Source organism: Salarias fasciatus, unplaced genomic scaffold (assembly GCF_902148845.1).
Source record: "Salarias fasciatus unplaced genomic scaffold, fSalaFa1.1, whole genome shotgun sequence".
NCBI lineage: Eukaryota > Metazoa > Chordata > Actinopteri > Blenniiformes > Blenniidae > Salarias > Salarias fasciatus.
In genome coordinates this window covers 1-11,149 of record NW_021941302.1, presented here as the reverse complement: position 1 = coordinate 11,149, position 11,149 = coordinate 1, and the positions used below count along the sequence as shown (strand labels likewise).

Genomic DNA, 11,149 nt, shown 5'->3' with positions numbered 1-11,149 from the left:
ACACGTCCTGAAGAAGTGCGTAAAAGTGCACGATTGCCTCAGTGAAAAGGAGAAGTGCTGAAAATGGGAGGGAGCAAGAGTGAAAATCACTTGACATTTATCTGTGTTTGTTCAGGAAATGCCACGATTACACAGCGTAGAACTATTCACTGCGCAACATGTGTTTCAGTTACATTAAGTTTGTAATATGTGCGCGAAATCAGACCATCCCGATGCTGTGCGCTCCTCAGCAAATCAACAAGGACAGACTCCAGCCGGAAAAATATGCAAAACCATAAGACCATGGTGGTTGACAGCATATTACATTAAGCAGATATCCCCCTGTGACTCTACTAGAAACCATAAAAGAAACCCTTGAGATTCGACATCTAATGAGACAGAGGTGACATCTCGTGTCGGGTCTGGGAAGTTTTTCTTCTGGTGTTTATTGCAAACATTGAACGATGCCCAGACTTGTAATAAGCACATAGAATTTAAAGATACTTGACTAGAAAGTCTTCAGAGAAGTACTGAGTCAGTTACTTTAAGTAAAGACAAGACAACACGGGTTTTAAAGCTTAAACACCAAAGTAAAAAGGAAAAGCAGTCTGCGGCATGACACGCAGCCATATAAAGCCATAACCTGGACACCATGTTTCACCAGTGAAACAGTCATGACTGAAAGTCTGTCATCGTTTCAAAGTGAGAGAAAAAAATCTGAAAATAAATAACATTTAATAACCTAACCGCTGAACTGCATACTGTTTAAATAATTTTTCTTCCGCGTTCCCCAGTGAATTAAAAGTAGACGAGCAGCATGATCATCTTCCAGGAAGGTGGAAGCTTCATCTGAGAAACTCTCACATACTTCAGACCTGCATGAGATTCTGCTCTCCAACACACATGTTTTGAAGTCATGCGTAAAAGCGCACTGGGCCTCAGCCAAAAATACTGAAATTGGTGGGGGAGCCAGCCCTGTGAAACAGAAAATTGTCATTTGTCAATTTCAGTTTTGACCAAATACGGATTCAGCAATGTGTGCTAATTTTCCAGCTACAGACACTAAACCTGTCAAACAATGATCTGTGTGCAACATGTGACAATACCGACAGGAAGTTGTTGATGGTGTTCTATTTCATCCCTACTGACCGCCAGAGGCGGTGCTTAAAGCACTGGAATGTTCCCTTCGCGCATGCATAGTTCGAGTATGTATACCAACAAAGTCACTCGTGACCCCTGGGTGACCCAGGAACTGTATAAGTTCAGGGCTCCACCCACCAATCGTCTCCTATTTTTCTTCTCGCGTTCAGTTCGTGTACACCTGACGGGACGAGCCTGTACGGCGTCGTGATGCACCGTCACTGGGAGCCTTGTGGCCTTCGAGGTCGGAGCTGCCTAAAGTGCCCTCCAAAGGCTGTGACGTGTTGCGGTCCCGTTCAACTGATTCGGCCGCGCTGCGCGTCGCCTGTGGTGAGACATTCATTCATACCTCCGGCAGACGGTAAGGTTGCTGGATTTACTATTCCTCATGGTGAGTGATGGGGGGAGCGCTGTTGCGGCGTGGTCGTTGGTAACTTGGGCCGCAGGGACGCTGCTCGCGTTCCTCGCCTGGCTTCAGGAAGCGATTCGGCTGGTGTGATGCTGTGCTTGTGACTGTTGTGGAGCCGCATTGTGCTCCCCACCGTGCGGGGCTCGGCTTCTGATTGCGCCGATGAGCGTGGCGCTGCAGCGTACGGGGTGCCCCCACCCCCACCGCCGCAGAGCACGGCGCTAGCTCGCCTCGGCGGCTATTCAGTGAGGTGTGTTGTGATGTCAGGGGATCAGCCTCCTCTTCCACCGGCTGCTGCGTTCTTTCTGATTTGTTACATATCAGCTGCTCAGGCAGGTGACGCCGCTGCTAACAGGCAGGCGGGGGCCGCCATTCCCACTGCCACTGCCGTGGCCTCGGTGATAGCATGCGCCCGCTAGCGCGAGTCTCAGCTGAGCGGTCAGTCAGTGATGTGCGAGCAGACGGCACAGCCCCCACATACTCCAGCTACTACATGCTCTGGGTATCATGTGCACCCCCGCTCCAGCAGGAGATGCCACAGCGCTCCTTCTCCGCTTGCAGCATTCTCTGGTGTCTTCATTGTAGTGTGCAGGCCAGCGGTGTATCTCTGTTTTTAGAGGCCCGCATGCCCGCTCCGTGTTCTGCGCAAGTGGCGGCATAGCCTTCTGTCCTTTGTACTAAGTAGCGGGTGTTGCTGTGCGGCCAGCGCTCCGGCCTGCCGCCCTGTCCTTTTCCCCACACCTGTTGCTCGGTGTGTGGAGCCGCTCCCACGGGAGCAGCGGGGCGATCGTTTGCCCCCCGCACTCACTTGGTTTGCCGTGCAGGCTGCGTATACGCCCCTTCCCTCGGCTTACCACACCACCGTCCCGGGCACCTGATACTCTGACTGATGACACCACTGTGGAGCAGTGAGGAGCAGGTGTCCTGGTCAACGGTTTTTGTCCATTGTGGTGCTGCCCGGCTGCTAGCTTAACACTCTGTGTTTACCGTGCAGGCGGCGTATGCCCCCTTCCCTTGGCTTACCACGCTCGCATCTCCTACTCCGGGCGCCCGTTCCTCCGACGGGCTCAGCTGCAGTTGCTGTGCAGGTGGCGTACGCCCCCTTCTCTCAGTTTCTGCGCTGCCATTATTCTGACCGGCTGCGTGCGCGCGGCACTGCGGTCAGGCAGGAGGAGAGAGAGCAGCCGCCTGGTGGCCGCTCTCTCTGATGGTCGTGGATGGTGTCTGGTTTGGTTGTGCAAGCGGTGTGCACCCCCTTCCCTCAACCTCCGTAGACAGGATGTGATACGAGGTGGGAGAGCTGCATGTTTGGCGATGGACGGCTCTCACCGCGGTGTTGCCTGGGGAGCCCTCCCCACACACACACACAGGCGGATGATGGCCATGACCACTGTCCCAGTTGTCTTGGTCCTGTTCACCTCAGGGAGGCGCTTGTAATGGAAATTTCTCATGTATGCATGCTTTTTCTCACTTGTAGTGCTTGCAGAGGTATTTTTGTAAACAACCGTAGCTCACACACTCAGATGTGTGGGGAACCGCGAATGCTTTGTCTAGAATTTACTTTTCCTGATAATCTTAGCGTAGCAGCTGCGGGCACTCGTGGGAGTCTTCCTGTGTCCAGCCTATGGCTGGGTGCAGTCAAGGCCCCTGGGAGTGAACATAGCAGATAGTTATTAGAGGCTTGCACGCCTGTCGGGTGGCGCGGTGGCAGATGGTGGAAGGAGCTGTCGAGCTTCCCTTCCTGGATGGCCTGGTGTTCTGCGTTGCTTCGTGGGCGGCATACGCCCCCTTCAGCTCCCCCCTTCACTATTGTTGGCGGGTGTGCGATCCACGCCCCCGCTTCTGTTGGGTGGTGCCACTTTGGAGGCTGTTGAAGGAGGGAGCTGCTGGGCAGCCGTTCCCTCTCTTCGATGTGGCCTTAGCTGGGACCCTGGCCAGTGGTTAGTGTTTGTGCAGGCGGCATGGGCTGCCTTCCCTCACCACTGCATTGTTGTTGTCCTATTGCCTTCTGGGTGCCCCCCCCCCCCCCCCCCCCCCCCCCCCCCCGCCGCCGCCCCTGGCGGTGGAACTAGTGGCAGCTGATGGAGGGGGGCTGCCGAGGGCAGCCGTCCCTCTCCGGGATGTGATTCTGCCGGCTTGCAATCCGGTGATTGAGGTTGATTGTGCAGGTGACACACTCCTCCTCCCTCTGCTTCTTGTATGCTGCTGTTTCTTCTGGCCTGGTACCGCTCCAACACAAGCACAGCAATGGGGGTGCGGCTGCGTGGCTGTCCCCTCTCCCACGTACGGCCTCAGCTGGCTTTCATGGGCTTGCTCACACAGCGTCCGCTGTGCGGGCGGCGTCCGCCCCTCCCCCAGCCTGTCGCACTGCCGTTGCATCGACTTGTTGCATGCACCCACCGATCCCGGTGGGTGGCACCACAGGGCAAGCAGACAGTGCAGGCAGCTGCTAAACACTACGCCTGGGTTGGTTCTCTGAGCTGCTAGCCCGGTGATTTGCACTGCACCCCCGCTCTGGTGGGTGGCGCTATTGTGGGGGCTGATGGAGGAGGGGGCTGATGGAGGAGGGGGCTGCTGAGCAGCCGGTCCCCCTCCTGGACGGAGCTCTATTCGTGCGCACCTCGCTTGGCTTGTCGGCATGATCTTTGCTGATTGTTGTAGGGCTCGCGTTGGCTGGCTCTTGGTTATGGGCCGCATGTGCTGCTTCCCCTGTGGTAGGACCCCGTCGCCACGCGATGAGTGTTGGTTTGGGCGCTGCCAGTGGAAGCGCTGTTGTGTTCTTCCGGCTTATTGGTGCCTGCATTGGAGCAGGGCCCCTCTGGCGAGGGGGCAGGAGGGACAGGGCACTGCTGTGCCACCGTTCCCTCCCCTGAGCGTAGTGCAGCTGCCCCTTGTTGGCCTTGCCGTTGTGCGTCGGCTGTGTAGGCGGCGTATGTCCCCTTCTTCAGCATTGCACTGACCTTGTCTCCTGACCCTCTGATCGACACGGTGGGTGTTGGTTCGGCTGTATCCGCCCCTGCCTCATTCCCAGCAGGTGCCGTCTTGTGAGATGGAGGGGAGTGGGGGCCGCCATGCGGCCGCTCCCTCTCCCGGATGTGGCACTGCTGCTTTGCTGACGTGGTGATGTTGCATTGGCTGTGCGGGTGGCGTGCGCTCCCTTCTCGCAGCTTATCGCCCTGGCCCCGTCTTGTCCTACCGAGACGCACTCCTGGTGTCGGCCCGGAGCCTCGAGCTGGTGATGGCCGTGCTTCGCCTTTTCCTAGGCGTGTACGGACCCTGCTTGTAGTGTTACAAGGCCAGCTTAGGGCGGGGGCCGCGGTGCCCGCCAGGGGGTCCATTCCCCTACTGGGCATAGCATCAGCCGGGCTTCGTGGGCAGGTCCGTCTGGTGATGGCAGGCCTCCCAGTGGTGTTGTGGACAGTTAGCATCCTGTCTGGCCGGCCTGCAGGTCGTGTGCCTGCAGGGGCCTCAACACGCTGACGGACTCCCTTTCCTGTTGGAATCCTCCACCAGGGGGATGGTGCCTCCATGGGGAGTATGTACGCTGGGGGGTGCTTAGGTGGCCACTTTCCTCCTAACTCCCCGAGAGCCGCTGGCCTCTGGGCCACTAAGCGCTCGTGCACTCTTGGCCACAAGTCCTTTGGTGGACGTTCCCGCTGGCCCCTCTCCTTTAGTCGACGCCCATCAGGGTGCTTCAGAGGGGCACACACACACACACACACACACACTGCTGCTGGTGGCCCCCTACTGGCTGGCGCGGGCTTGGTTTCCTCTGCTCCGCCGGTTGTTCCACGGCAGATCATGGTGCCTTCTCAGCAGGAGGTTTCTGCTGTCTCAGCGCAGTGGCTGGGTGGGTCACACCCGTCCTCACCGTCTGTCTTGCGTCTGCCGACTGAGGGGCCCGACTCGCTGCTGAACAGATGTTCAGAGCCTGTCGGGCGAGCCGCCTCGGGTGCGAGGGCGCCCTTTACCGGCGGCTGTATGATAGTGGTGGAGGTTGGTTGCACGGTGGTGCAACAGCCATGGGGAGGACCCGGTGCCCTGCCCGGTTCCCCATGGTCCTGGACTTTTGCAGTCTTTGGATGTAGCCCGGTCCCCGTTCACCCTGGGGGTGTGTGTGGCAGCGGGCCAGCCCGCCATGCATGGTTGCAGGCAGCGCGATTGGGGACCACACCCTGGTGTAGGCTTTCCTCAGGGGGGTTCTGAGGCCCACCCCCCCGTGGAGCCCGCGGGCACCCACCTCGGATCTATATCTGGTGCTGGAGAGCTTGTGTCAGCCTCCCTTTGAACCTCTGGCAGCAGCAGAGCTGCAGTACGTGTTACGTAAGACAGCGTTTATGCTGGCCGTTACCACAGCGTAGCGGGTGGCTGTGCGCTCTGTCTATTCGCCCGGCATGCCTCCGGTGGCGCCTGGATGGGGCGGGTGGTGCGCCGGCCAGAGCTCTTGTGTCCAGTCGGAGCTCTGAGAAGCTACATGGCAGCTACGGCAGATGTGCGGACATCTGACCAGTCTGTTGTCCACTACGAAGGCCCTAGTCGGGGCTCTGCTCTTTCCAGGCAGTGCCTGTCCCAGTGGGTTGTGGACACCATTTGCCATTCCTATCAGGCCGCAGGGCAGCCTCTGCCCAAGGCCGTGCATTGCCACTCCACCTGGGCGGTGTCCACGCCATGGGTCGCCCTGAAGGGGGTGCCCCTGGGCGAGCTATGGGCTGTCGCCGTCGGGACGATGCCTGACACCTTTTCCAGGTCCTACAGGTTGGCCATTGTGCCTCCGCATCCACTGCGGTTGGTACTGGGCCCCGCAGAGGCTTTTCAGTGGGATTGGTCTGTGGGATTCCTCGTGACCAAGTTGACATACTTCATTCCAGTGCTTTAAGCACCGCCTCTGGCGGTCAGTAGGGATGAAATAGAACGAAAGTTACGAATGTAACTACGGTTCTATGAATCCCAGATGACCGCCAGAGCGCTCCGTCACTCAGAATCCTCGTGGTCATGCGAGAAGATTCCGTAGGAGACTATCGGTGGGTGGAGCCCTGAACTTATACAGTTCCTGGGTCACCCAGGGGTCACGAGTGACTTTGTTGGTATACATACTCGAACTACGCATGCACGAAGGGAACATTCCAGGGCTTTAAGCACCGCCTCTGGCGGTCATCCGGGATTCATAGAACCGTAGTTACATTCGTAACTTTCGATTTGTGGCATGCTACTTTAAGTAAACAGATACCCTCCCCATGTCTCTGCAACAAACCGCACAAGAAGCATTTTAAGTACCAACAGTTTTGACAGTCACACAGCCTATCGAGGCATCAAAGAAAAAATAAGTTGAGATTTTGAGACGCATGAGGCCTTTTCAGTATCTTTAACTTCAGTTTGTGATTTTGCCATGAACAGATAGACTTCATGTCTGCACCTAATACACACACTCTGTTTGGAAACCACCTCAACTGTTACCACAGACAGTGAATGAAAAACTATCAGGTTTGAGTCTCAATTGAAATAATTTTCTGCACACAAATAACATTTAATCACCTGACTGGAGTAGATATTTAATTAAATGATAAGAACTTAAATTCATTTGTTGTTCAATTTGGAATTTGAATAATGAATATACTGAGTAACTTCTCAAACCTCTAAATTAAACTACAATATGAGCGCTGTGCTCTCATTGCATTGCTGGGTTTTCTTCAGGTCCTCCAGTTTCCTGCCACAGTGTAAAAACATGACAGGTTAACCAGAGATTCTACATTTAGAGAAGCCAACATGTCTCACATCTGTTGAACTCTGACTACATTTGAAACATTTTGATTTGTTGACTTTGTTATAATTTTGATTCTTTTTTGTTTTTCTAACTATATTGTTAAAACAAAGTTTTCCATAGTTAGATTAAAGCTAGGGTAGACGATGTTGTCCAAAAGCACTTTTAGTCATACTGAGTGAAATGCTCCTTGCCCTCTGGGAGAAGTCAATACATTATGTGGACGGAAAAGGGTGCGGAAAAAATCTGACAACTGTAGCGGCCAAAGGACAGTAAAAACTCCGACCAATCGTATCGCGCGGACCGCTCTTCAGGAACCAATCAAATCCCTTTGCCGTTCTACCAGCCCCCTGCGTGTACATTTCAATGGCCCCTGGTTCAGTGCGCGCGCATTGCCAAGGCGCTCTCGCCGCTCGCGGCTCGCGTGAAAAACAGAACGGAGCGGGCGCGCTGCGCTCCTATGCGCGTTGTGTCCGGGCAGTCAGAAAGGTTAATAACATTGGAGGCAATCACAAAAGCCTTGGGGAGATGCTACATTCGTGATACATGCTAGTTTTCCAAGATCGTCGACCCTAGCTTTAAATCCAGAAATGAGAAGACAAGAAGTAAAGCACGCAAATTTTATTACGAAAGTGAGTAACCACATGGTCACCAGACATCACATGTACACAGTCTGTAAAACTGGTTAATCCAAGAAACATTTGAATTTAAAAAAATCTTTATTTTATTTGAAATAAATTTCTTAAAATGGAGGCAAGTCTGAGTAATACTACAAAGTTAGACAAAAAGTTGCAATAGATTTATAGTAAATATGTGCTATTATAAGTGAATAAAAGTACAAAAAAGTGCTTCACATGATTAAATTGTTTCCCACAACCTTTCTCTTCATACAGCAAATATGAAATACAAAAACATGAGAACCTGATCCCAGCGACATACAGTCAGTCTGAAATCTGATGGATTCTGTCTTTGCTGGTCACAGTATCTGCTTCACATCAAACCAAAACAAATTTTTTAATGATAAATTAGACTTTAAAAAAGAACAGAAATGGAGCCTTGGTGTTTAGAAGCTTTAACCACTACAGCCACGTTTAAAGTGCAGACATACAAGCATCTGAAATCACTAATAAAAACAACAAATCCAAACCTTTCTTTTGAGACGATCTTGATCTTTTTTCTTATAAAACAGCACCAGTGATCAGAGTCTGTTCCTCTTCATGGTGACTTTCTTCTCCCATAGACAGATAAACAGCAGCGCTAAAAAAATGAAACAAAGAACACATTCCAGTTCAAATCAAGCAAAAACACAATTTTAGTTGCAATTTAAGAAGAGAACATTGATTATCAAAAGCAGAGAACCTTCCAATAACATTCTGTGAAAGAGAAAAGTCTATGAGAAAATTGTTTCAGTAATTGAAAACTGTAAAACAAAGCTAGTGGTTTAAAAGTGGAATATGTTGTTGTTTTTGTCCACTTACCAGCAATAACACAGGGGATCAGCATGAAGCGCAGGATGACAATGACTGGATGCATTAACATTGGAGGAGCAAGTAACACTGTCTTGTCACCGTATTTAATCTAAAACAGAAAACATCTCATCAGAGCCTTGAGCCAGAGATATGAAGGCTGGATTTTTGAGGGAATATTGATAAAATCATCATGAAAATGTGTCCAAACAAATGCAGGAATATTTCTGTGTACATGGACATTTGATGCAATAAAATGTTGAGCTGTAGTTGAAAAACAAAACTTACCATTAACGTCTGGAACTGTGCGCTGGGTGGGCTCTGAATCTCACAAGAGTAAAAGTTGAACTCTTCACCGGGGTCTTTGTCTTCCATGATGCAGGGGTATCGTTTCTCCTCCTGCTCCCCCCATACTGACAACTCCGCTGGTGTTATCTCCAGTTTGTCTGCTTTTCTCTGAAATGACAGCAGAAACTCATGTTGATCCCATGTGGAACATGTTGGTGTTATTTCAAACAAATCAGAAGAAATTCAACCTGTATGGTGATCTGGACGTGGTCACCCCTCTGTGTGGATGTGAAGCTGGTGAACTCTGGGTCTGGATGGTAGATCAGGTTTGTGGAGCAGATCAAGGTTTCATTGGCGACTTTCAACAGAAGAGAATTGCTGGAAACTCTGGAGGGATTTGTAGCTGCAGGTGACTTGAAGGTGAGAATCTGCATGAAATCAAAAGAAAAGAGACGTCTCATATTGATGATACGATTGTTATTTGACTCATTGTTTCTATGATCATAATGATTAAGATGTTCCAAGATGTTGTGGGTCTTCAGATTGAGGAAACATTTCCTCCATCCTTCACAACAGAAACCCAAACCCTGGTCTTCGCTCTCCAGACCCACCTGATGGTTCCTGTCAGTCGGAGGCTGGACTTCCTGAGGGGCTCGGCTGTGAATGACCCCCTCCACAAACTCCAGGTGAGATCCAGTGAGTGTGATCTTCCTCCCCCCACTGCAGGTTCAAGGAAAGTGGTCGACATGAAACTTCTAGCTCAGCATGATACATTAAAATAAGATTAAAAAAAAAAATAAATCCTGGTAACTCTTCACTTTCAGGCAGTCTACTGATTATTGTGTTTTGTTTTGAGCATCACAGTATCAGTAAATCCAAGCACACCTGATCCAGGAGTTCCTCGGTGAAATGTCTCGACAGGAAGGTGACGACTGGTAGGTGATGCTCGCGTCACCGTGGCAACTGCCGTCTGGGAGGAGAACACAGGCTTTCACTGTCCTTTTATGGTTTGCTCTGGGAATGTGGAAGGTCAAACTGGAGCCGCTGTTGTTCCAGACAGGAGACCTGAGCAGAGAACACACAACAAGACTCAACAAGATCCAGAAACAAATGAAAACTGAGCAGAGAAATGCTCCTCAATGCTCCATCACTCTTGGAAAACTGCACCATGTTCTCCTGAGAGCTGAGAGAAAAGGTTGGATCATGTCACTCCTGTTAAAATATGATGGGTCAGTGTGTTTCATGGCTGCTGTTTCTCCTCTTGGACTTCCCAGATGTGTGTGAAGCGACTCACTCCTGTGGCGTACAGTCCAGGTCTGCCTGCATCCTCACTCCGGTCACACCGCTGAGGTTACCACCTGACAACACTGCGTGGTTTCTTCCATAGAAAGACACAATGCTGGGGCTGATGGAGGAGATCTCAGGCTTCTGACGAGGAAAACGCATCAAAAAACAATCAGCAGCAATACAGTCAGAGTGTTGAGGAGGAGAGAGTCAGAGGAAGAGACTCACAGGAAAGTTCAGCTCAGACTGCAGCGTTTGACACACACTGTCCTGCAGGAGGAGGAAGAAACACTTTACAGTGATGGAGCATCTTTCTGACACATCAAATGCTTTGGGTTCGTGTACGATTTGGATTTACTGCACAATTAACAAGTACAACATAAATGAAGTGTGGATGAGCCTGTATTACAGTAAGAAAGATGTTATTACATCTAAACGTCGTTCATTAGCCCAGGAACAGCTGTTGTTGCTCCATTCACAGCCGGCTTTGATACACTGCTGACACCTGAAGGGAAAACACAAATCAGAGTTTAAATCTGCAGGAAGGAACAGGAAGAGCTTCATACACCACAGTCACCAAAATTAAAACAAACTGTCAGTAAGGTTGAGAAATATACGCTCATTTGAATCATGTGACAATCAAAAAAACCAGGGGATGCAGTCAAGGCTGCCCCAGCTCACCCCTACTCTTTGCCCTGGCAAGTGAACCAGAAGTAATTGCCATTCGAACCAACATTTCCATAACAGGTCTCCAAAATTGCTATGATGAACACGAATGATCACTTTACGCTGATGACCTTTCGCTGTATATAACTGAACTGTGCA

General features: G+C 51.3%; 1 long non-coding RNA gene across 1 annotated transcript; it reads right to left on the bottom strand.

The window, feature by feature from the left end:
- Positions 1 to 10,047: 10,047 nt before the first annotated feature.
- On the bottom strand, positions 10,048 to 10,594 carry LOC115384767 (uncharacterized). The gene is made up of 3 exons (XR_003930954.1): positions 10,553 to 10,594; positions 10,335 to 10,468; positions 10,048 to 10,105 (listed from the first exon to the last, which is right to left on the bottom strand). It is a non-coding gene; the product is annotated as an uncharacterized LOC115384767 (long non-coding RNA).
- Positions 10,595 to 11,149: the final 555 nt, after the last annotated feature.